The sequence below is a fragment of the Mustelus asterias genome, chromosome 8, assembly GCF_964213995.1.
Source record: "Mustelus asterias chromosome 8, sMusAst1.hap1.1, whole genome shotgun sequence".
Classification (NCBI taxonomy): Eukaryota; Metazoa; Chordata; class Chondrichthyes; order Carcharhiniformes; family Triakidae; genus Mustelus; species Mustelus asterias.
Window position 1 is genome coordinate 13,419,124 of NC_135808.1, and position 25,879 is coordinate 13,445,002.

The 25,879-nt window shown below is 48.1% G+C and overlaps 1 long non-coding RNA gene across 1 annotated transcript in view; it reads left to right on the top strand.

Moving 5' to 3' along the window:
- The window catches only part of LOC144496867 (uncharacterized), an 825,626-nt gene that overhangs the window by 441,252 nt on the left and 358,495 nt on the right, over positions 1-25,879 (top strand). The gene's annotated exons all lie outside the window — the stretch shown is intronic.

Below are 25,879 nucleotides of genomic sequence, written 5' to 3' on the forward strand. Positions count from 1 at the left end.
CTGTCAGTGGGTCAGTACTGAGGGAGTGTTGCACTGTCAGAGGGTCAGTACTGAGGGAGTGCTGCTCGGTCAGAGGGTCAGTGCTGAGTGAATGCTGCTCTGTCAGAGGGTACGTACTTAGGGAGTGCCACAGTGTCAGAGGGTAAGTACTGAGGGAGCTCTGCACTGTCAGAGGGTCAGTACGAGGGAGTGCCGCACTGTCAGAGGGTGTGTACTGAGGGAGTGCCACACTGTCTGAGGGTCAGTACTGAGGGAGTGCCGCACTGTCTGAGGGTCAGTACTGAGGGAGTGCCGCACTGTCTGAGGGTCAGTACTGAGGGAGTGCCACACTGTCAGAGGGTGTGTACTGAGGGAGTGCCACACTGTCTGAGGGTCAGTACTGAGGGAGTGCCGCACTGTCTGAGGGTCAGTACTGAGGGAGTGCCGCACTGTCTGAGGGTCAGTACTGAGGGAGTGCCACACTGTCAGAGGGTGTGTACTGAGGGAGTGCCGCACTGGCAGAGGGTGTGTACTGAGGGAGTGCCACACTGTCTGAGGGTCAGTACTGAGGAAGTGATGTACTGTCAGACCTTTGCCTAGCTGAGGAGAGCTGCACTGTTGGACATGCATTTTTTTGGATGAGATTAAACTGAGGCCTCATCTGTCCAGTCCTGTTGATGCAAAAGAACCCATGACACTACTCCACAAACGAGCAGGGGAGTTTCCCCCCAATGTTCTGACCAACACTTATCTCTCAAAGAACTTCAGTCATGTGTTTGTAGGGTGATGTTGTTATGTATATTTAACTGCTATATTACTTACACTGCAACTTCAGAAAGTGCTTCATTGACTGTTAAACACTTCTTCATATTCTGAAAGGAAATGTAAATCTTTCTTTATAATTAGCCACAATCCATCCATTTACAATGTGACTAGGAGGCATGGGGTGAGCTTGCATACAAACACTGGTAGCATCCAGATCTACTTCAGTATATTCTCCATTGACCTCATGGCTGTTAAACGTTTCTTCATATCCTGAAAGAAAATGCAAGTCTTTCTTTAAAATCAACCACAATTATGAATTGTCTGTTGGAGATCAAGGCTTGGTTGATCAAAATCTCTTCCAGTTCAATACTGGTAAAATTAGCCACACCCTCTCCAGTGGCCATGTCTGGAATAAGAAGCTTTGGTCCATTACTTCACCCTGAGCTCTGCTTTATGTCCCCATATTCAGTTGTCACTAAATTTGATTTCCTTTGCCTGAACATCTTTATTCCCCCTTGCCCACAACTTTACTCCTGTTTCCAGAACCCCAATCCATTCTGCAATTATCTTACAACAGGCCTTGACTTCTCAAATGTTATTCTTAAAGGTTTCTATGGATGCTGCAACTCCTCCAGGATACCATATTCAGTTTCACACCCTCACTGAGGCCCACATCTCCATTCCCACTAACTGAAAGGGGAATTAGCAAAAACATTTCATTTTCCTTCTGATTAATTTGCTGAACCTGCATGCTAATTTTTTCTGATTTGTGTACTAGAACGCCCAGATCCCTCTGTACCATAGGGTTCTGCAGACTCCCTATATTTAAATAATGTATCGCATTTCTATACTTCCTACCAAAGTGGGCAAATTCACATTTTCCCACATTATACACCATCCGCCAAATTGCTGCCCACTGAATTAATCAATGTAAATCCCTTTGGGTTGAATTTCCAGTCCTGCCAGAGTCAAACATGCAGTGGGCAGGATGGGAAAATTTACAGAGTACCCAAAGGTTAATTTTCCACTGGCATAAAAGTAATTTCACATTTTCCGCTCCCAACTTTCATAGCATGTCAGTAATGTATTTGCGTGTATTTGTATATCATGAATACTCATTAAAAGCCCATTTTGCCAGAATCACACTCCCATGCTGGCAGCTAATTGGAACGCCATGATTCACTACCTGATATTAGTGATGTGCGTCTTGTGAGCAGTACTTTCCTCACAATCTTGAGATTTGTGTGCACAGCATTCACCTATATTTGACTGCCCTGCGCTTGTGGCTACTCCAACTCCATGCCACAGCAAATTAGCAGGACAGCAAGGGGAGGGTGGGAGTGGTGCTGGAAGGTGAAAGGCTTGACTGGGGTTTGGGTGAGACAAAATAGAGGCAAGAGAAGGGCTGGAAAGCAAAAGGTTGACTGAGGGAGTAGGGAGAGGAGTACGGGGCAGGTGCACTCCATGCCGCTGAGACAAGACAGGCAAGGGAAGGCAGAGAACTGACTGGATTGCGGGGGGTGGAGCGGGGTGGTTGGTCAGACAAGAAAGTAGTAAGAGATTAGCTAAAGGCAAAGACTTGACAGGGACGGGGAATGGAGGGGGTGGCAATGGAGCCAAGGGAATGGATGCACAGAAACACATGATGGGCGAGGGGGAACGGCTGGGACAGAGAGCACAGACACATGATTGGAAGGCTTCTCTCACCTGGCAGAACTCAGTCAGATCCAAGCTCCTGAGTGAAAGTCCGCAGGTTTGCCTGTGCTAGGCTTGGGGGCGGGGCTTTGTTAAATTGGAGGGGGGAGGTGCCCTTGCAGCGTTTGCTAAGGCAGCCCTCGCATTCCAAGGGACTATGTAAGGATACAATGGCTGGGATGAAAGTGACCTATGCTTTCCACAATGACTCTTTAGTTCAAGACTGGAAGCTATCACAGGCCTTTCTTCATTGATCTTTCTGTTTAATATTCCTGCAGAGCTGAGCACAAGTGCAGCATGGTTGGAGCAGCCAATGTTGCATTCATCCTGGCATCAGGAAATTAATAAGGAGGAAAAGAAGGGCCTGACCACCCAGGCAGGGCAAAGGGAAGAACCGCATGTTGTAAACATGGGCAAGCTGAGACTGACTGACCCATTGAGTGATGGTGCTTGGTATGACCAAGGATGTACTGAAGATGCTTCTCATACCTCTAGGTGAGTGAGAAGGTGCCATTGATGCACTCACATTGTCAAAAGATGTGGTAGCTCACATCTACCACCTTCTGCAGGAGTATTTGACACCGCAAGGACTGGGAGGCCATCCATTGCTGATGACTCTGAAAGTGACCGTCACTCTGAACTTTGAGTTGTTCATTCCACAGCTCCATTGGGGGCTTCTGTGACACCTCTGATTGACCAAAGATGTGCGGGTTAGGTTGATTGGCCAGGTTAAAAATTGCCCCTTAGAGTCCTGGGATGCGTAGGTTAGAGGGATTAGCGGGTAAATATGTGGGGGTAGGGCCTGGGTGGGATTGTGGTCGGTGCAGACTCGATGGGCCGAATGGCCTCCTTCTGCACTGTAGGGTTTCTATGATTCTTTCTATGACCTGTTCACCAATGCATCCAAAAGGTAACCAATACCCTATTTAGCAAGGCACATAATTATGTCCAATTCTCCCTAGATGAAGCCAGTCAGGCTGCCAGAGCAGTGGGAGTTGCAGTGATCTCTGGATTCTCACAGGTACAGGGTGCCATTGATTGCACACATATGGCTTTAAGTGCTCCCGGGCAGCAGCGACTACAATTCATCAACAGGAAAGGGTTCCACTCTCTCAATGTGTTTCTGGTCTGCAACTGTCAAAAGCAGATTATACAGGAATGTGTGAGATACGCTGGAAGCTCCAATGACACATACATCTCATAAGTGCCACAGATCTTTGAAGTTCCTTAGCGCATCCTCAGTGACAAGGGTTACCCATAAAAGGTGTAGCTAATGACACCTGTTTGGCAGTCACAAAGTGTTTCAGAGAAGATTTATAACACTGCTCATGCTGCAACACGCTCATTGATTAAGCAGACCATTGGCAGCTTGAAGATGCAGCTGGACAGGTCAGGTGGTGCTCCCCAATAGTCTCCTTGGAGGGTCTCCCACCTCATCATGGTTTGCAGTTCTCCACACAACCTGTGCTCCAAAGGGGTGAATGACTCATCAGAACGAGAGATGGAGGATCTGCATGTCTCCTCCAAAGATGAGGATGTCGAGAAGAGGATTCGATGAGGATAATGAAGTTGAAGCTCCAGAGAAAGAGGCTATAGCATGGGCCAAATGAGGCAGGCACATGTGTGAGATGCTTAAAGCCATCAGGTACCAGGAGGATGATGACGCCTGCGAAGATCAGCCTCTTTGACCAGTGTCCGCCATGCTGGGTTCACCATTACACTTAAATCTTTGGAATTCTCTGCTCCAAAGAGTGATGGAGGCTGAATCATTGGAAGTATTTAAAATGGAGGTGGATAAATACTTGATTGTTTGAGGAATAGAGGGCAATGGGGAAATGGCACAGGAAAGGAGTTGAGGCTGGCATAGATCAATCGTGATCCTATTTGAATGGCGGGGCAGGCTTGATGGCCAACTCCTGCTTCTATTTCTTGTGTTCTCTTCTTCTTATTGTGTTCATTACTATCATCATTTCAACGCACAGTATATCTCTAAATGAATAGTTATACTCTTTTGCCATGATGTGCTCAACCTTGGAAGGTAAGGCAGCCTCGGACCATGTGGCCTTTCTGTTATGGGATAATAACAATGATAGCACGTATTGTGAGCCGAGTTGTGGTGGTGCAGGTCTCCTCAAGCTTCTCGCCAGTATTCTACTGCCTACAGTGACATTCAAGAGGCAGGAGGAGCACTCAGTGCACTCATGGCAGTATGGCTACAGTCTGGCAAGGTGCCTAAAGGAGAATCCGCACTCAGTGTGTCGCTCTTTCATGTCTGAGATCTAACCTGAATTTGCACTGCAGAAGCAAATCGTTCATACAAGATAAAATTTCGGACCTTGTCCTCATACGGAGTCCCCAGCATGCAATCCACCTTCAGGATGCAGTCATCTGTAACCAGGGATGCGAGTCTGCATTTCAGTTCACCTGTCAGTGGATGGTAAATGCATCAGCAGCATCATAGTCTGATCCCTGCCAAGCACACGTGACCATGCCTCTGTTTGGAATCTCCCAATTTCTGTACAGCTTGGCCTTGACACGTAACAATGCTGACACACTATCCTGACATTACTCTCATCATTGACAATAAGGAGCACACATCAGATGCACGGGAAATTCCCTCCGATCCCATTTGTGGCCTCTACATTTTCATTCCACCAATCTGACATCTCCACATGGAAACCCTGCACAATGATACCATTGTAAATAGCACATAAGCATATCAAATGACCATTGACAGCTGGAACAGGGTTCATGTTCAGGGTTCATAGGGTGGCACGGTAGCACAGTGGGGGCGGCATGGTAGCACAGTGGTTAGCACTGCTGCTTCACAGCTCCAGGGACCTGGGTTCGATTCCCGGCTTGGGTCGCTGTCTGTGTAGAGTTTGCACATTCTCCTCGTGTCTGCGTGGGTTTCCTCCGAGTGCTCCGGTTTCCTCCCACAGTCCAAAGATGTGCGGGTCAGGTTGATTGGCCATGCTAAAAAATTGCCCTTAGTGTCCTGAGATGTGTAGGTTAGAGGGATTAGTGGGTAAATATGTAGGGATAGGGGGGTGGGGCCTGGGTGGGATTGTGGTCGGTGCAGACTCGATGGGCCGAAGGGCCTCTTTCTGTACTGTAGGGTTTCTATGATTTCTATGTCATGAGATGCTGGCAAAGTCACAGGCCCGGGGCAGCATTCTCCAGTGTCAAAGTCCTGTATTTGGGGCCTTACACACACCTGTTCCCTCCTATTCTCCAATAGGTTTAGTGTCAAATTTAGTAATGTTGAGCTATTTTTAGGCAGAAATAAAATGTGAGTTGTTGCTGTTATTGTCTTTTGTGTACTTGTGGCTGGCAAAGGAAAAGTCTCATCTCATGAATGAAAGATGACCTTTTTTTGCCCTGTTATAATAATAATGTTATTTGCATTTAGTTTGCACTTCTGCCATTAACATTTAATCACCCAACAGTTTGACATTGAACAAATCTTACCAATTGAAGCATGGAATATAAAATGAAATGATGCTGATCGGCCACTAGATGGAGATCAGTGTCTCAGGCACTGACGTACAGGAGGTAGTTTTGAGCCCACACTCACTTTATTTATTATTGTCACAAGTAGGCTTACATTAACACTGCAATGAAGTTACTGTGAGAATCCCTTAGTCGTCACACTCTGGCACCTGTTCGGGGACACTGAGGGCAAATTTAGTTTTCCGTCTGTGGGAATGGCGTAGTGTGCGCTCAAAATCTGTAAACAGAAAACACGATTCACACCATTGGATTTCCAAGTTCTGATCTTTCCAGCACCTGACCGTGATACAAGCCACAGGACCTCAGAAAATTCATTTCAATACATTAGGATGTCACTTCGGGACTTTCCTCTCCCAACCCTCCCTCCCCTCCCCCGAACTGGATATTCCATGGGCCCTGGCCTGATATCATGTGAACCTGGCACCTTCACTTCCAATGGGGAATTCAGAAGTGATTGCTCTGATATTCAACACCCTCCGGGGTGATCCCTGCACAGGGAGCACCAGAGAAGACGCGGGTGACATTGATAAGTGCAAAGGGGGACCAAGGATGGGGTCCCTGGAATATTGGGGAGTGGGATTTCCTGCAGACCTAACCATCCCTTCATGTCGGGCTGTCCCTTGCTTTAAAGGGCTTGTGAAGACTGATATGCAAGTACCAAAGAAAAGCCAAGCAGCGTGCCTTAATGACTGTCGTCCGGTGGCTCTGACATTTATCATTATGAAGTGCCTCGAAAGGTTAGTCATGGCACGAATCAATTCCAGCTTCCTGGCTTGCCTGGATCCACTACAGTTCACCTCCTGCCACAACAGGTCCACAGCAGACGCCATCTCCCTGGCCCCGTTCTCAACTCTGGAACACCTGGATAACAAAGGCACCTATGTCAGACTCCTATTCATTGACTACAGCTCAACCTTCAACACCATTATTCCTATGAAACCCATCTCCAAACTCTGTGGCCTGGGGCTCAGCTCCTCCTTCTGCGACTGGATCCTGAATTTTCTAACCCACAGATGGCAATCGGTAAGGATAGGCAACGATCATCCTCAACACCGGTGCCCCACAAGGCTGTGTTCTTAGCCCCCTACTATACTCCTTATACACCTATTTCCCTCCAACTCGATTTTCAAGTTTGCTGATGACACCACCATAGTGGGTCGGATCTCAACAGTGACGAGACAGATTACAGGAATGAGATGGAGAATCTGGTGAACTGGTGCAGCAACAATAATCTCTCCCTCAATGTCAACAAAATGAAGGAGATAGTCATCGACTTCAGGACGTGTAGTGGAGAACATGCCCCTGTCTACATCAACAGTAGAAATGGTCGAGAGCTTCAGGTTTTTTGGCGTCCAGATCACCAACAACCTGTCCTGGTCCCCCCATGCCGACACTATAGTTAAGAAAGCACACCAATGCCTCTACTTTCTCAGAAGACTAAGGAAATTTGGCATGTCAGCTACGGCTCTCACCAACATTTACAGATGTACCACAGAAAGTATTCTTTCTGGTTGTATCACAGCCTCCTGCTCTGCCCAAGACCGCAAGGAACTACAAAGGGTTGTGAATGAAGCCCAGTCCATCACGCAAATCAACCTTCCATCCATTGACTCTGTCTACACTTCCCGCTGCCCTGGGAAAGCAGCCAGCATAATTAAGGACCCCATGTACCTGGACATACTCTCTTCCACCTTCTTCCGTCTGGAAAAAGACACAAGTCTGAGGTCATGTACCAACCGACTCAAGAACAGCTTCTTCCCTGCTGCTGTCAGACCTTTGAATGGACCTTTCTCTACATCCTAGCTATAACTGTAACATGACATTCTGCACTCTCTCCTTTCCTTCTCTATGAACAGTATGAACGTCTGAGGATCGTGGGATTATATTCATTGGAGTTTAGGAGGTTGAGGGGAGATCTGATAGAAACTTACAAGATAATGAACGGCTTAGATAGGATGGACGTAGGGAAGTTGTTTCCATTAACAGGGGAGACTAGGACGCGGGGGCACAGCCTTAGAATAAAAGGGAGTCACTTTAGAACAGAGATGAGGAGAAATTTCTTCAGCCAGAGAGTGGTGGGTCTGTGGAATTCATTGCCACAGAGGGCTGTGGAGGCCGAGACGTTGAGCGTCTTCAAGACAGAAATTGATAAATTCTTGATTTCTCGAGGAATTAAGGGCTATGGGGAGAGAGCGGGTAAATGGAGTTGAAATCAACCATGATTGAATGGTGGAGTGGACTCGATGGGCCGAATGGCCTTACTTCCGCTCCTATGTCTTATGGTCTTATGGTCTTATGCTTTGTGTTGCATGCAAGAAATAATACTTTTCACTCTATGCTAATACATATGACAATAATTAATCTAATCAAATTAAAAAAGGTGGTGCTTGCTGTGTCCTCCTTCCTGGGTTCCTGTCCATATCACAGCTGAGGGAGTGTCCTTCCTTTGTGGAGGTGCTTGAAGACAAGAGGCTCACCGCAGGGGATGACTGAGAGTTCCCGGAGTGGGGTCCCATGAGAGTCCAGGCTGTAAAGGCAGAGTGGGACATTCAGAAATGGGCTGCATTATGGACCTGGGGGTAGATGACTGCATCGTGGAATCATGCAGTGCAGAATAGGCCCCTTGGCCCATCGAGTCTGCACCAACACGCGAAAAAGGCCTGAGCTCCCACCTAATCCCATCTACCAGCCCTTGGCCCATAGCCTTGAATGTTATGATGTGCCAAGTGCTCATCCAGGTACTTTTTAAAGGCATGAGGCAACCCACCACTAACACCCTCCCAGGAAGTGCATTCCAGACCATCACCACCGTCTGGGTAAAAAAACCTTTTCCTCACAACACCCCCCCAACCCCCTGCCCCTCACCTTGAATCTATGTCCCCTCATGACTGACCCTTCAACTAAGGGGAACAGCTGCTCCTTATCCATTCTGCCCATGTCCTTCATAATCTTGTACACGTCAATCAGGTCGCCCCTCAGTCTTCTCTGCTCCAACGAAAACAACCCAAGCCTATCCAACCTCTCTTCATAACTGAAACGTTCCATCCCAGGCAGCATCCTGGACAAGTTGTGGGGAGGCTGGCTGGAAGTCCAAAACCAATTGTCAGGGTGCTTGCGGGTAACAATGGATCTCAATAGGTCATGGAAGGCTGCTCAGCTCTGCACCTCTTGTGATCTGGGATCTACAGGGTGCCCTCTCGGAAGGAGCTGGATATGCTAATTGCTGGCCTCTCATGATTCAGCTGTGCCACATCTGCCACAAGAGGCAGACACTTGGCTGAACAGCCACCCCAGTCTCCCCTTACTAGGGGTTATGCCAGTAAATGCTATGCAGCCAAAAAGTACTGCTGTTTATTTGAAGCCAGATGTTAACCCTTTGCAAACGAATATTGCAGGCAGTGAGCTGACATTCCCAGAAAGATTGCAGCATCACAAAGATAACACTGATGTGCATCCCTGTGCAAGGCACAATCTGGTCAAGGAGGTGATTGGCCTACTGAAATGTGGTTCAGGTGTGTGGTCTGGTTAGGAGGTGCCCTGTAATATATCCCAGAGTGTCTCTTGCATCACTGTAGCCTGTTGTGTTGTCCACAACTTGGTGCTGCAGAGAACAGACCACCTGGACCCAAAGGAGCGTCACATCTCCTCAGATGAGGAGGATGCCGAGGGGGGCAGTGAGGGTGGTCACACAGAGGAGAAGGTGGAAGAACCCCGGGCAATGGACAGATCTCAACGAGCTAAGGATGGCCTCATACTGTCTCCGTTTGGGGATGAGCAGAAGTAGGGATCAAAGAGCTCTCCCACCAAGGGACTAACATCTAACCAGTTACGTGGTGCCAGCAGACTGTTCAAAGGCTGGCAACAGCCTTCATGGGCAGGATGCTGAAGCCATTGGCTGCACTCTGCAGGAGAATGATGATGACTTGTATTGAGGACAGAGTGATTTTCCTCTCATCTTCAGCAATGTGTCTGACTCCTGCCTGTCAGTCAGCTTAACGTGTCCTGCATTGAATGGGCTTATCATTGGGCACTGAAATCCGGGATGCGCAGTGTCAGCTACTACAGGCCCCACCCATGTCAGCAGTCCATGTCATGGAGTTCACATCTATCTTGCAGCCAAGGTGGGCAGCCTGGCAGCACCTCGACAGCCCTTGGCCACATGATCACTGGAGAATAGCGGTAGAAATGAGAGGGGTGTGCTTTGATGGAGAGGGGCATGGACTATACCTTTCCATGGATGGGGTTTGGGAATGGGCTCCAGGGTGTGGGGGTAAGGGCATGAGTATGGGAGAGACCTAGTACTGCCATTCCCAAAGGTGAGCGTGATGGTTCTCCCAAGTTTGGTGGCATGAACAGACAGGGTGGAAGCTTTGTTGGTGAACAAAGTGAAATTTAATGCCAAACATGAAAAATAAAATAATGACTTATCTACTAGTGTTATATTCACCAAGTGCCTACGGTCACTTCATCTTGCTCACCCTCACACGATGTCTAGATGTCTCCCCAGGATCCACAGCTGATGTTGAGGCAGCCTGTTGACTTCCAAGCCTAGTTTCCTGAGAGGACCTTGGTGGGCATCCCCTTGGGGCCCGGGACCTGGATGGTCCACACATGCTTCCCTCCTCAGTGTCGGGGCTGGAGATGTGTCGCTCACAGGTGTGTCAGGTGGCTGAAGATGCCTAGGATCCTCTGGCTGGAGGGGCCCAAGCTGTACTCCTGTTGATCCTTTCCCTTCGGGTTCCCGGGGGCCCCCCTGTGCTCCTCCCAGGGATGGAGGGGCAGTTGGAATGAGGTCCACAAGGGCCGCTCTCCTCTGGCACTAACATTTGTAGATTCCCACTACTGCCTGCATCATACAGCCAAAGCCCTGCACCATGGAGCTCACACCGCAGACATGTAGGTCATGAGCTGAGCCATAGTGTGAATATCTCCTGCCATGGCGTGCATGTCCTGCACCAAGGTCTCCACTGCAGATGCAACCATTACAGTATTGAATTTGTTGCACTGAAGTGACAGCACTATCTCCTCGGAGAGAAGGTGATGGGACTCCTCCAGTCAACTTTACATTCTGAGGAGGAATGCTGACATCCCTTCCTGGTATTCACGACAGTGCCTTTGCAGCTCCAGCAGCTGTGGGACGACTGGGCTCAGGGGCACATCATTGGCAAGGACTCAGCAGGTCTGCTGCTATTGCTGCAGGAGGAGGAAGATGGCATCAATGCATTACAGGGGATAGGGAGGAAACAGTTGTTACTCACTTGAGACTTGAGGAATGACAGCATGAGTTGTGGATTCTCACGTTTCTCTTCTGTTCCCAATTCACGAGATGTGTAGGTACGTTCTTCCTCCCCCCTGGCCAGCTCGAGGGCTCGAACCTCGAAATGCATCAGGTTTCTCAGCTTGGGCATGGCTCCAGCTGGTTGCACCCGCTCATGACTGCTCTGGTTGAGTTTGCCCTGCAGTGAAACAGATCAGGAGAGCGTAGAGTCCATAGAATCGCCACAATGCGGAAGGAGGCCATTCGGCGCATCAAATCTGCACAAATCTCCAAAAGAGCATCTTATTTAGGCCCACCTCCTCCCTATCCCAGCACATACACCTAACCTACATATCTTTGGACAGTGGGAGGAAACCAGAGCACACAGAGGAAACCCATGAAGATACAGAGAGTCACCCAAGGCTGGAATTGAACCCACATCCCTGATGCTGTGAGGCAGCAGTGCTAACCGCTGTGCTACCTGGCCACCCTTACAAAGGTAGGAGTGTTGACATTTAAGGTGGTGATGAGGTGTGGCAGGTATGGAGCTTGAGTGGGAGCTGGAGTGTGAGGAACATGGAAGCGAATGGGGGGGACATGGTGATTGTGGGTTGGGGGGTCCTGGTGTCTGGGGTTGGCAAAGGCCGAGGTGACTGGTGTGATGTGTGAGTGACGGTCCAGAGGGAGACGGGATCGTTCGCTTAGCCTGGCTGAGCAAAGATGAATGCTCATCGTCTTCTGACACTGCTGCCTCATCCTCTTCTGAACTGAACTTTTACTATCCGGGACTGCCAGTGCATCCCAGGTGGGGCTGGTAGCCTTGTTGGAAGGTCTTCTCCTGCAGCAGGCATAGAGTGTGTCCTGCCTCTGCTCCACTCCATCCAGCATCCTGGTGAGGACTCCTTCCGAAAAGCGAGGTGTGGACCTCTTTGTTACCATCCCCTGCAGTCATTGTGGAAAAAGTGCTGGGAAGCCGTTTATATGGAGCTCCCCTGTGCTTGCAGCGGTCAAGATGTTGCAGACGGGCAAATCAGAGGGAATGTGTTGCAAGTGTGGCATGATATTCATGGGTATAAAAATAATCGTTAATGTCACTGATGAGGGGAGGGGGTGTCCCGATGTATGTGGGGAAAGGAAGGGGTCTCCCACGGCACTGTGAGATTGGGGCACCCTTACAAAATGGCACCTGAGCGCTCTGCAGCTGGGCTCACTGGTGTGTTTAGGCTCCATAACTCCCCAGTACAAATGATTCAATTCAAAACCAAGGATCACTCCAGTTATTCAGCTCCAATCACTGATGATGCTGTTGTAAATGCTGTGTTGCAAACGGATCTCCAGAAAATCATCAATGTTTTTACGAGGAATATGAGAAGATGGGGCTTGCACTTAACATTCAGAATACCAAAGTCCTCCATCAGGACACTGCAAATATACAGACCCCAGCTCCTGTTTAGGATTGATGATAAGAGTCTGCAAAGTGTGGATCGATTCCAGTACCTTGGAAATTCTCTTTCACAGAAAGCTGACATTGATGAACAAATCCAACATCACCTGAAATCTGCTGGTGCTGACTTTGACCACCTCAGGGTAGTGTCCTAGGCCCAACCATCTTCAGTCCAAACTGCGTCATCAATGATCTTCCCTGTCATAAGGTCAGAAGTGGGGTTGTTCGCCAATGATTGCACAATATTCAGCACTATTTGTGACTCCTCAGATACTGAAGCAGTCCATGTTCAAATGCAACAAGGTCTGGACAATATCCAGGGTGAGGCTGACAAGTAACATTCGCAGCACGCAAATTCTAGACAATGACCAATAAGAGATACTGTAACCACCGCCCCTTGAGATTCAGTGGTGTATCCATCACTGAATCCCCCCACTGTCAACATCCTTGGGAGTGCCATTGACCAGAAACTCAACTGAACTTACCACAAACACAGTGGCTAAAAGAGCAGGTCAGAGGCTGGGAATATTGCAGCAAGTAACTCACTCCCTGACTCCCCAAAGCCTGTCCACCACCTGCAAGACATAAGTCAGGAGTGTGATGGAATACTTCCCACTTGTCTGGATGGGAACAGCTCCAACAACATTCAAGAAGCTTGACACCATCCAGGGCAAAACAGCCCACTTGATTAGTACCCCTTCCACAAGCATTCACTCCCTCCACCACCATCAACGCACAATAACAGCAGTGTATACTAATCCATAAGATGCACTGCAGGAACTCACCAAGGTCACTTAGCTAGCACCTCCAAACCCACGACCACTACCATCTAGGAGGACAAGAGCAGCAGGTACCTGTGAGACCATAAGAAATAAGCCATTCAGCCCTTGGAGCCTGCTCCACCATTTAGTAAGATCACAGCTGGCTTAACACTTACTAAGGTCACTTTCCTGCCTTCTCTCTGTAACCCTTAATTCCCCTACTGATTAAAAACCTATTAATCTCAGCCTTGAAAGTGTTCAAGGACTCAGCCTCCACAGCTTCCTGGGATAAAGAATTCCAAAGATACACAACTCAGTGAGAGCGCGAATGTTTCCTTACATCTATCTGAAATGAGTATCCCCTTATTCTGAAACTATACCCTCTAGTCCTGCACTCTGCCATGAGTAGAAGCATCCTCCTAACACTTACTCCATCTAACTCCTGAAGAATCTTATATGTTTCAATCATATCACCTCTCATTCTGCGAGGAGTACAGACCCAACCTGATTAATCTTTCCTCATATGCGGTAGTCATTCTATTCCCAGGATCATCCTAGTAAATCTCCTTTGAACTGGCTTCATTGACTATGAGTGGGATTGTCCCAAAAAAAGCAACGTGTCGTAATGGCAAGAATACCGGAGTGATTCCCACCAGTATTGCAGGTGTGCTCTGCACCACATTCATCCCATCGTCACTATTTTGGAGAGTGGCGAGTTGCGCACCAGTACTGGGGGTCGCGGGATCTAAACACACCGGTGAGCCCTTCCGCAGAGTGCTCAGGTACCATTTTGCAAGCGCACCCAGAGTTCACAGTACAGTGGGAGACCCCCTCACACCACCCATGACATCGGGACTCCCCTCATCAGTGGCAAATTCCCCCACACTTTGCTGATATTGGGGACTTCCCGATGGGTCCCTCTGCCTGACCCCAACATGCCTCCCCATCATGACCCCTTCATGTTCCAAACATGAAACCACCACAGCCATACCCCCTTCATGTTCCACCCCTGCATGACCGTTACTGCAGAGCCCTCCCCCATCTATTCCCCTCCCCCCCGGTCATGGCCACCACTCAGGCACCACCCAATTGGCACACTGTCAGTGCCCAACTGGTACTGTTTTAGTGCTTGATGGCCATTGCCAGTGTGCCTTGTGGTCACTGCCTGGCCATGCCCCCAACCACCTGGGGACTTCCATGGCCTCCGAACCACGCCCCCCCTCCCCCGCCAACTTGGTCATTGCACCTGGTCTCTGCTAGTGGAGACCAGTACCGATTCCCACCGTTCTTGCAGCACACCAAAGGTCAGAATATCCAGTAAGCTGGGTGTCGAATGGGCTATGCATATTTAAATACTACTTTAAATATGATGCCTTGTGCCCTTTCTGGGCATGATCTGGTTTGCACGATTAGAAAGGGACCGGGACAATTGCAGACTATTTGGTGTTGGGGACGATCCTGAATTTTAGGCCTGCACACTATTTTCCGAGATCAGCACGACCTGTGCCAGGCACGGTGAGGTTAGAAGATCACACACACAACATATCTTTCCTTAAATAAGGAGACCAAAACTGTACACAGTATTCTGAATGTGGCCTCACTGGTACCTTGTACAGTTACAAGTTTACTTAGCCAACAGTCCATTTCCCTTCCCTACTATCTTCTGAATCTGCACGCGAGCTTTCTGCATTTCATGCACAAGGATCCCAAGTCTCTTTGTGATACAGTTTTCTGCAGTCTCTCTCCATTTAGATAACAATCCACCTTCTCATTATTTCTTGCAAAATGAACACACATTTTTCTACATTGAATTCCATTTGTCAATTTTCTTCCCACTCACTTAACCTGACAATAGCTCTGTGTAAACTATTTAACCTTCCTTAAACTATCTTCAACCACCAAAGCCATACCCCCTTACAACCTGCTTTCTCTCCTACCTTTGGCCACAGTATACACTGTTCCTTCCTCCAAATCATTCATATATATTGTGAAGAGCTGCAGTCCCAGCACCGATACCCGTGACACTCCACTGGTGACTGCCCTCTAACCCGAGAAAGAACCCCTTATCACTACGGTTATACAGCCTGTTGACACTTTGCACTGATTATACTTAACTGCTTGCATTAGTCTATTAGCACTCATGATTACTTGTAAAGACTTGTTATTCAGCCGGCCTACACTGTATGTACTTATCCTTTGACACTCTTGATTACCTGTTAGTGTGGGGCTATCATCACTCCACCTATATATTCTGTGCCTGCGCAATTCACTCCACTTCATCTGAAGAAGGAGCAGTGCTCCAAAAGCTTGTGATTTCAAATAAACCTGCTGGACCATCACCTAGTATTGTGAGATCTCTCATATTGCCAACTTGTAAGTTTCTACTTGATACCCTCCTTAATTAACTTCCTTGGTTTACTGTGGTAGGTCCTTCCTCCCTTAGAGGGAACATCACCAACTGGAAGTTCTCCTCCAAGCCACTCACCATCCTAACTTGGAAATATATCACCATTCCTTCACTGTCACTGGGTCAATATCACTCCCTGACAGCACAGTGGGTGAACCTACACCTCAGGGACTGAATGCCACTGTTAGCACTCATTCAGGAGGCTAACAAAGCATTTTGATGGGAGGAATTTATCCAATCACTTTTTCCTAATAACAATCAGCTGTTGATAATGATGCTGTTTTGATTTGAATTTCATGTACTACTTAAAGGGACATTCACCTATTTCATGTCCACTTGCTTCTGGAGCTGTGAAGAGACTTCTAAACATACTGATGCACTATCAATCAAGCAAAGACTAGCTTGTATGCAAGAACAAATAGGCTTTTATTCGCAAAAGAGTTGGAGCACACCCATGCTGATGAACTGGTCCAGAGACTGAGGCAGGGGGGTGGGGAGCAGTCACCTTTATACCTGGACCAGAGGGGGGAGGAGTCTCAGGCAGGGCCGGCAGGGGCATACCCAGGCATGTCACACACACACAGGCAATAAGCTTAACAGTGGTTTACCACATTCACCCCCTGCTTTTAAAAAAAGAGTTTGGCGGGGGTGAGGTGGGTGGAACGATATTTACAGAATTACAAATTTACAAATTCAGTCTCTCTGGGGGCTTGATCTGCTGCTGCGACTGCCGTAGTGCCGGTCGTGGTGTCGGTTCCGGTGGCCGCGGTGTTGGTTCAGGCGCCAGGCTGTAGTCGCTCGAGTCGTCTGTAGTCCCTTCCGATTGTCGAGTGCGTGGTGGCTGCTCCTGGGGCTCAGGCGTGCTGTATACCGGGGTTGGGGGTGTGGGGTTGTGGGTCGTCGTGGTCCCTGGGCACCAGCAGGTGCCAGGTCTCAAATGGAGACCGTGTCCTCCCGCCCGTCGGGGTACGCCACATAGGCATATTGGGGGTTGGCGTGGAGGAGCTGGACCCTTTCAACCAGGGGGTTCGACTTATGGGTCCTCACGTGCTTCCGGAGCAGGACAGGGCCTGGGGACGTCAGCCATGACGGTAGTGAGGTCCCCGAGGAGGACTTCCTGGGGAAAACAAACATTCTTTCGTGAGGGGTAGCATTGGTAGCTGTGCAAAGGAGTGATCTAATCGAGTGTAGTGCATCAGGGAGGACCTCTTGCCAGCGGGTGACTGGAAGACCTTTAGACCCCAGAGCTAGTAAAACGGCCTTCCAGACTGTCACGTTCTCCCTCTCTACCTGTCCGTTCCCCCTGGGGTTGTAGCTGGTGGTCCTACTCGAGGCTATGCCTTTGGAGTGCAGGTACTGTCTCAGCTCATCACTCATAAAGGAGGATCCCCGGTCGCTATGGATATAGCTACGGAAACCGAACAGGGTGAAGAGGCTGTGCAGGGCCCTGACGACCGTGGCCGAGGTCATATCCGGGCAGGGAATAGTGAAGGGGAAACGTGAATATTTGTCAATGACGTTGAGGAAGTATATGTTGCGGTCAGAAGAGGGGAGGGGGCCTTTGAAGTCGACGCTTAGGCATTCGAAAGGGCAGGTGGCCTTTATGAGGTGTGCTCTGTCTGGCCGATAGAAGTGCGGCTTGCACACTAACCAGACGCTGCCAGGTCTGCGCATAGACCTGACTTCCTCAATGGAGTAGGGCAGGTTACGGGCTTTAATGAAGTGAAAAAACCTGGTGACCCCCGGGTGGCAGAGGTCGTTGTGAAGAGTCTGCAATTGGTCTATTTGTGTGCTGGCACATATTCCCCGGGACAGGGCGTCTGGGGGCTCATTGAGCTTCCCGGCCCGGTATAAGATGTCGTAGGGCGGCACGGTAGCACAGTGGTTAGCACTGCTGCTTCACAGCTCCAGGGTCCCGGGTTCGATTCCCGGCTTGGGTCACTGTCTGTGTGGAGTTTGCACATTCTCCTCGTGTCTGCGTGGGTTTCCTCCGGGTGCTCCGGTTTCCTCCCACAGTCCAAAGATGTGCGGGTTAGGTTGATTGGCCAGGTTAAAAAAAAAAATTGCCCCTTAGAGTCTTGGGATGCGTAGGTTAGAGGGATTAGCGGGTAAATTATGTGGGGGTAGGGCCTGGGTGGGATTGTGGTCGGTGCAGACTCGATGGGCCGAATGGCCTCCTTCTGCACTGTAGGGTTTCTATGATTCTATGATTTCTAATTGTAGCTGGAAAGCTCGATTCTCCACCTCAATATTTTATCATTTTTGATCTTGCCCCGCTGCGTGTTGTTAAATATGAATGCAACTGACCGTTGGTCCGTGAGTAGGGTGAATCGTTTAAAAGCTAAGTAATGGCGCCAGTGCCGTACAGCTTTCACCATGGCTTGGGCCTCCTTTTCTACAGAGGAGTGTCGAATTTCAGGGCCTTGGAGGGTTCGTGAGAAGAAGGCCACGGGTCTGCCCGTCTGCTTAAGGGTGGTGGCTAGGGCGAAGTCAGATGCATCGCTCTCCACCTGGAACGGGATAGATTCGTCTACCGCGTGTATCGTGGCCTTTGCGATGTCTGCTTTGATGCGGCCAAAGGCCAGGCGGGCCTCGCACAGTCAAATAAACAGTTTGTAGTGCAACCGTTTACCTCGATGTCCATCATGGACCTGGCGAGTTGGTCAGGCCTGGATTGGTCCAGCGTAACCGAAGCCACCGTTGGATTTTGCGACGTGGCTGACGGCGTCCAAGATGGCGGCCTGCACGGCTCGCACGCGGCTGAAGGCATCCAAGATGGAGGCCCGCATGGCTCACACGCGGCTGTAGGCGTCCGAGATGGCAGCCCGCACAGCTCACACGTGGCTACCAGCGCCCAAGATGGTGGCCCCCGCGGGTCACACGCGGCGCTACCGGGCTTGGAGGTCGATTTCGCCCTGCATACCTTCGCGTAATGGCCCTTCTTTCCACACCCGGAGCAGATCGCGTCCTTCGCTGGGCAGCGTTGTCGGGGGTGCTTCCCCAGGCCACAGAAGTAGCACTTCGGGCCTCCAGAGACTGCTGCAGCGGTCGGGTCATTGGTGGGACGTGGCGTGGTGTAGGCCTGCAGCCCTCCCGAGTACAGAGGTAGCGGCGACTGCGGCGTCCATGATGCGCCCCTGTGGTCGGGGATGTAGGCCTCGAGATTATGGAAACATAGAACATAGAAAAACTACAGCACACACAGGCCCTTCGGCCCACAAGTTGTGCCGAACACATCCCTACCTTCTAGACCTACCTATAACCCTCCATCCTATTAAGCTCCATGTACTCATCCAGGAGTCTCTTAAAAGACCCTATTGAGTTCGCCTCCACCACATCTGACGGCAGCCGATTCCACTCGCCCACCACCCTCTGTGTGAAAAACTTACCCCTAACATCTTCCCTGTACCTACCCCCCAGCACCTTAAACCCGTGTCCTCTCGTAGCAGACATTTCCACCCTGGGAAAAAGCCTCTGAGAGTCCACCCGATCTATGCCTCTCAACATCTTATACACCTCTATTAGGTCTCCTCTCATTCTTCGTCTCTCCAAGGAGAAAAGACCGAGCTCCCTCAGCCTATCCTCATAAGGCATGCCAATCAATCCAGGCAACATCCTTGTAAATCTCCTCTGCACCCTTTCAATCTTTTCCACATCCTTCCTATAGTGATGCGACCAGAACTGAGCACAGTACTCCAAGTAGGGTCTGACGAGGGTCTTATATAGCTGCATCATTATCCCCGGACTCCTAAACTCAATCCCTCGATTGATAAAGGCCAGCACCCCATATGCCGTCTTAACCACCTCCTCCACCTGCGGGGCCGATTTCAGAGTCCTATGGACCCGGACCCCAAGGTCCTTCTGATCCTCTACCGTACTAAGAGTCTTTCCCTTTATATTGTACTCCTTCATCCCATTTGTCCTACCAAAATGGACCACGGCGCATTTATCTGGGTTGAAGTCCATCTGCCACTTGTCCGGCCAGTCTTGCATCCTATCTATGTCCCTCTGTAACTTCTGACATCCCTCCAGACTATCCACAACCCCACCAACCTTCGTGTCGTCGGCAAACTTACCAACCCATCCTTCCGCTTCCTCATCCAGGTCATTTATGAAAATGACAAACAGCAAGGATCCCAGAACAGATCCCTGGGGCACACCACTGGTGACCAACCTCCATTTAGAAAAAGACCCATCTATACCCACTCTCTGCCTCCTTTGGGCAAGCCAGTTCTGGATCCACCGGGCAGCAGCCCCTTGGATCCCATGCCCTCTCACTTTTTCTGGAACCCTTGCATGGGGGACCTTATCGAACGCCTTGCTAAATTCCATATAAACCACATCTACCGCCTTCCCTTCGTCAATGTGTTTAGTCACATTTTCAAAGAACTCCACCAGGCTCGTAAGGCACGATCTGCCCTTGACAAAGCCATGCTGAGTATTCTTGAGCATACCAAACCTCTCTAAATGCTCATATATCCTGTCCCTCAGGATCTTCTCCATCAGTTTACCAACCACTGAGGTTAGACTCACCGGTCGGTAATTTCCTGGGCTATCCCTATTCCCCTTCTTGAAAATAGGAACCACATCCGCAATCCACCAATCCTCCGGCACCTCTCCTGTCTCCATCGACGACGCAAAGATCATCGCCAGAGGCTCTGCAATCTCCTCCCTCGCCTCCCACAATAACCTGGAGTACATCCCATCCGGACCCGGCGACTTATCTATCTTGATGCCATTCAAAGATTCCAGCACAACCTCTTTCCTAAAGTCCACCTCTAACGAGTCGGCAAGCGCTACAGTCTTTTGTAGATCCAGCCCACCCTGTTCCAGCAGTCGTTGTCGGATATAATTTGACCTGATACCCGTGACATAGGCATCTCTGATTGAGTCCTCAGTGTTTTGGGCGGCTGATACGGCCTTGCAGTTGCAGGCCCTGCCAAGCGCTCGCAACGTACTCAGGAATTGGTCGCCCGATTCTCCTGGCTGCTGTCTGCGAGTAGCCAGAAGATGTCTGGCGTAGATTACATTAGTCTGTTTGTTGTACTGGCCTTTTAAAAGTTCGATCGCATCCTCGTAAGTTTCAGCGTCTCTAATCATCGAGAATACTTGATCGCTTACCCGGGCGTGGAGCACGTGTAGCTTGTCGGTTTCAGTCCGGATGACGGAGGCGGAGGCGGTGAGGAAAGTTTCGAAACATCGCAGCCAGTGATCGAAGCTGTTAGAGGTTCCTACGGCTTGAGGATCCAATTCTAATCTATCGGGTTTTAGTATCTGCTCCATCCCAAAACATTTTGCGAATAAAATTGATGCACTATCAATCAAGCAAAGACTAGTTTGTATGCAAGAACAAATATGCTTTTATTCGTAAAAGACTTGGAGCACACCCATGCTGATGAACTGGTCCAGAGACTGAGGCAGGAGGGTGGGGAGCAGTCACCTTTATACCTGGACCGGGGGGGGGGAGGAGTCTCCGGCAAGGCCAGCAGGGGCATGCCCAGGCATGTCACACACACACAGGCAATAAGCTTAACAGTGGTTTACCACACATACATAGGGAGATTTTCTGGGACACTAAGTCAAAACTTCCCCAACATTCTAGCAACACTGACACCAGAAATTGTCTGAGGATTTCACCTAAAATTTTGAAGTGCTGTGCTATACCACCTTATAGGAGTCATGAGAAGTAAGGGTTCTGATAACAGATCACTGTCCTGAAATGTTAACTGTTTCCCTCTCCACCTAAGCTGCCAGATCTGCTGAATATCTCCTTGTCTTGTCTTTTATCCATCCTCCCTTCAAGGGTTGGCTGCAATGAACAATATTTCTCCACTGATTTCTATTCCCCCGTGCGCTCACAGCCTGGCACATTGGGAGGCCAATGCATGTTTTAATATTATCCAGCAATTCTATCTTGGGTCTTCCTTGTGCACATTCTCCAGGTGTTTTAACCTCTTTATCCAAACGATCCTCCTGCTCGCATGATGTGTCCAAAATATTCCTTCCTTGATAGGAAAAAGTTAAAAGCTATTACTGAAGATCACTCCAAAGTGATCAGAAATTTTGGTATACACATTGTTTTATTTTAAATATTGTAAATTTCTTGCACTAAAGATAATCTCTTTTTCTCAGCCCTCGTGTTCGTGTACTCCTTCTGAAACAGCTGCTCTTCCAATGGTCCCCGAATCTATCACTCTGTACCTTTTTGGAGCTCTGGGGCCCTTTAAAATGGCAGATGAGACCAAATCTGGATTTTCTAACCCCATTTCTGTCAAATCCTATTTTAGAGGGTCAGGAGAGGGACTTAATTCTCACCTGTGAGAAACTTGAACTTAGAAGGACCATTTGAACTCAGAGCTGCGATCAGCCAGACATCATTTTTATTGGAGTAAGGGCCTCATCCTGCAGTGTTTTCATCTTGTGTTATGAATTTTTAGAGTGGATATAAATGTTCAAGAAGAATGGATAAGGTTGTAGAACCGTCAAGTTTTTCAGATGGCCAACATTTAAAAATGTCAAAATTATTCCCGGGCATCTGGATGAGTTGAAAAATCCACCTGTCTTGGCAGTTTCAATAGCTGTTTGTTAACATAACCCTAAGTACTATTGTGAGGGACCAGATCAGAAATTCATAAAGGTATATTATGAAGTTAACCTAGAACCCAACTTTTACATTTGATTTTGGCAACAGGGTGAGCACAAGGGGTGGGATTCTCCCAAAAAAATTCTAAGCGTGGAATTTGCGTAAAAACTGAAGTAAATCCCGCTGTTTTTTTTCAGCAGGATTTTCAAAATAATCTCCCATACTCTGTGCACTGAAGAGTGCACGATCGCGATTCATGTGAAAAATCAGAAGGCGGAGCCTACTCCTGCTGGAGAGACTGGCAGCATAGTGCCGAGTGGGCCATTACGCATGCGCCGATCTGTCAGTGCCGAGATCGGTGCATACACAGTAGCCCCACACTGCCAGCCTCAGGATCGCTGACCAGCCCCATGACCCCGCATCACTGCCCCTCTGACTTGCCTGGACCATCTCGATCATGCCCATGGGGGGGCCTCCATGGCCTCCTTTCACCCTTGCAGAGTCTGTCCGCCAGCTCCCCATGAGGGGAGAGCTGTTCTAAACCCCGCTGGAATAAAACACTCTTAGCAGGTGTGGGGGACAGGATTTCAGTCCTGGGCCCACTAATAGGATGCTAATCCGCATTAGCATAATTAATACAGCTCAGTGTCGATTTCTGGTGTGGAGCTGATGGCGTTGGAACTCTGCCGCCGGGTGTTGTGAAGTTGAGTTTGTGAAATGTAGTCCCTTTAAAAGCCGGTTTTGTGTTCAGTGCTTGAATGTTTAAAATGTAGGTATACAGGGTACACAGATTGCAACATTTGTAGCAGAGACTAAAACATCAGTGTTGCCTTGGTAACAGGCTTTGCAGGGTTTTGCATTTTGACAGCTTATCAGTATAAAGAAGACACTCCTGCTATAGAAAAAGTGATAGGTCATCAGGATTATAAAGTGGAACTCAATTGCGTACCTGCAGTGAGTCAACCAGAGGGCTGCTACCTCTCAACACCTCGAAAGGGCAAGAGCGGCTCCCTGCCAGCTTAAAACATCTCTTAAGAGAAATCTCCTATATAACACAGGGTACCAAATCAGAAAGAGTTTACAGACAGCGGAATCGCAAGAACTCCAAAGCTTTTTTCCAAAGCTATAAAACTGGTTTGTATATTTTTAAAAATATTATATTTTTTTGTGAATGAAAGAACCTCATATTTATTTGAACAGCATTCCAGAAATACCTTATTTTAATCCATATGTTACTTGTTTAGTTAAAGTTCCTGGTTGGTTAAATAAATTGTTAATTATTCACTTAAAATGTCAGGTCTTTCTGTTGATGAACCTCTAAACATTAATGGAGAACAGTTAACACCTTCCCAAACACTTTTAAACAGATTATGAAGTGAGATAGGCCTCTTTGGAGGATTTGGCATAGCTTCTCTAAAGGAGAGCAACCTCCGAATCATCACACTGGAGACTTACAGACACTACGCGCCCAGTAGGGAAAATGGCCTCCACTTGAGCCTCCCAGTTAAAATATTTAGTGTGGCAAAATATAATTGTTAAAAACTAGCTATCATTTTTATTCCAATTTGCAGTATCTCCCATAGACATAAATCCCTTCTTTAGAACCAGTTCACACAAGAAAAAAGTATGCTCATGTGGTGCTAGAGTTCCAGCCCTTTGACACTTCTGGACAGAGATCCAGACAGCAATTTCCAGACTTCAGAGACAGAAAGGTATACATTCCTCTGCAGCTTCAAAATAGCAACTAGCTGACTTAACTCCAGTCTCCAACTTCAGAGAGGGGAAAAGAGGCATTGATCTCACTCACCGACAAGCAACATCTAAGATCAAATATTCTGTATAGGTCTAGCTCCACCCAGTCACATGACCTTACCAATCAAGCCCTACTCTGCAAAATCCCAGGCAAACACTAAAAACAACTGAACAGTATTAGTCCAGATTAGAACAAACAATTAAACGCAATTATGTTGCTGCAGTAATATAGGATGCTGGTTATAGACAGATTGGCATCAGTAATTAAAAAAAACTGTTGAAATAGATCTTGCAGGAGGAACATGACAAACATTTCTAAAAGGCACAGAATCATCACACTATCATTTATAGCATTATTAATCCTTGACTGATTTTCACAATTTACCATTATCACAATAGGGGGCTGCAAATTTGGTTTGATGGCTTATTAAATGCGTCTTTGAATTGGGTTTATGAATCCAAATGCATATTTTAATAAGGCATCAACTACTTGAGGGGATTTAAATATATTGATTGGGCTTTCATGAATGAGAGTGCTTTTGATACAACAAATATTCAGAAATGTATTTTACTTCACCTTAGCATGACAGTTGGTAAATACTGGGTGAGTTTGCATGGAGGAAGCTCAGGGCAAAGGGTGGTGATTAGAGTGTCATGAATGGCACTAAGTTTGCATAACAGCGATAAAGTGCCATCGGTATGGGTGGAGGCATGGGTTTGCATGAATTGACAAGTATGAGCATGGGGGATTGGTGAGGGCCTGAGAAAGTGTGAAGACGGGACTTTTGAAGTCTGCCTCAGCACTTAGCAGCTGCTCTGACTGCGTCAGATTTGCATCTGGGTATACCAGACCTGACACCATCCTGCACCCATTACCCAGAACATTGTTGCTGCCAGTCAGGTACTTTTTTTCCATGAGGCAGCTAGATCAAGCCAGGTAATTGACCAACTCAATGCACCAGTTTTGACAACAAAAATCAGCCCTTGTTCCCCACAGTCATCTCAGGAGCTGGAAAATGGTTTTGTGAATGTTTAAGCTGCTATCACCCTGTCTAATTTTGATGCCTCCACCACAGAGCAGCTGAATTTAATTTGAAACCCTTTAGTTTGTCTACTCCCTGTCCTATTTTTATCCAAGGTCCTATTTTTTGATATGACTCAAATTCCCGTTGTGTCCAATTGTTTGAACATTTTGGATGCTAATTAGTGACTGAGCCCTTTCATTCTCTCTTCATTTGTTGTTCGAGTCCATTTCCATTCTTCATATGTGTTTATTCCAATAATTCCCTGATCAGCCTCTGTTGCGGGATCATTTTAAGAGAATGCAAATGATGAGCCACTGAAAGAAGAAATCATATTGCATGACCAGTGTTGTAAGATTACAAAGTATTAATGGAACAAAATAAATTTAACGATAAAGTCAGAAAAGTAAAACAATCCAGAACAAATATCTTACATTCTAATATTCAGAATTAACATGGGATAAATATGAACTAACAGACAAATTATGGTCAAACATACCACACTTCACAGTAAATGGCAGATGCAACAAGGTAGATCCCACAGATTCCTCAGCTAACCACCCAGACATTAGTAACCATCGTGAGTCACAAAATCTTGTTAAAACTCTGTCTCTCTCACTAGAGAATTCAGCTCCTATTTTTTTTGGAGGAGCTAGCCTCTGAATCCTCTCAAGACCTACCTCAACTTGGACTGCCTCAAT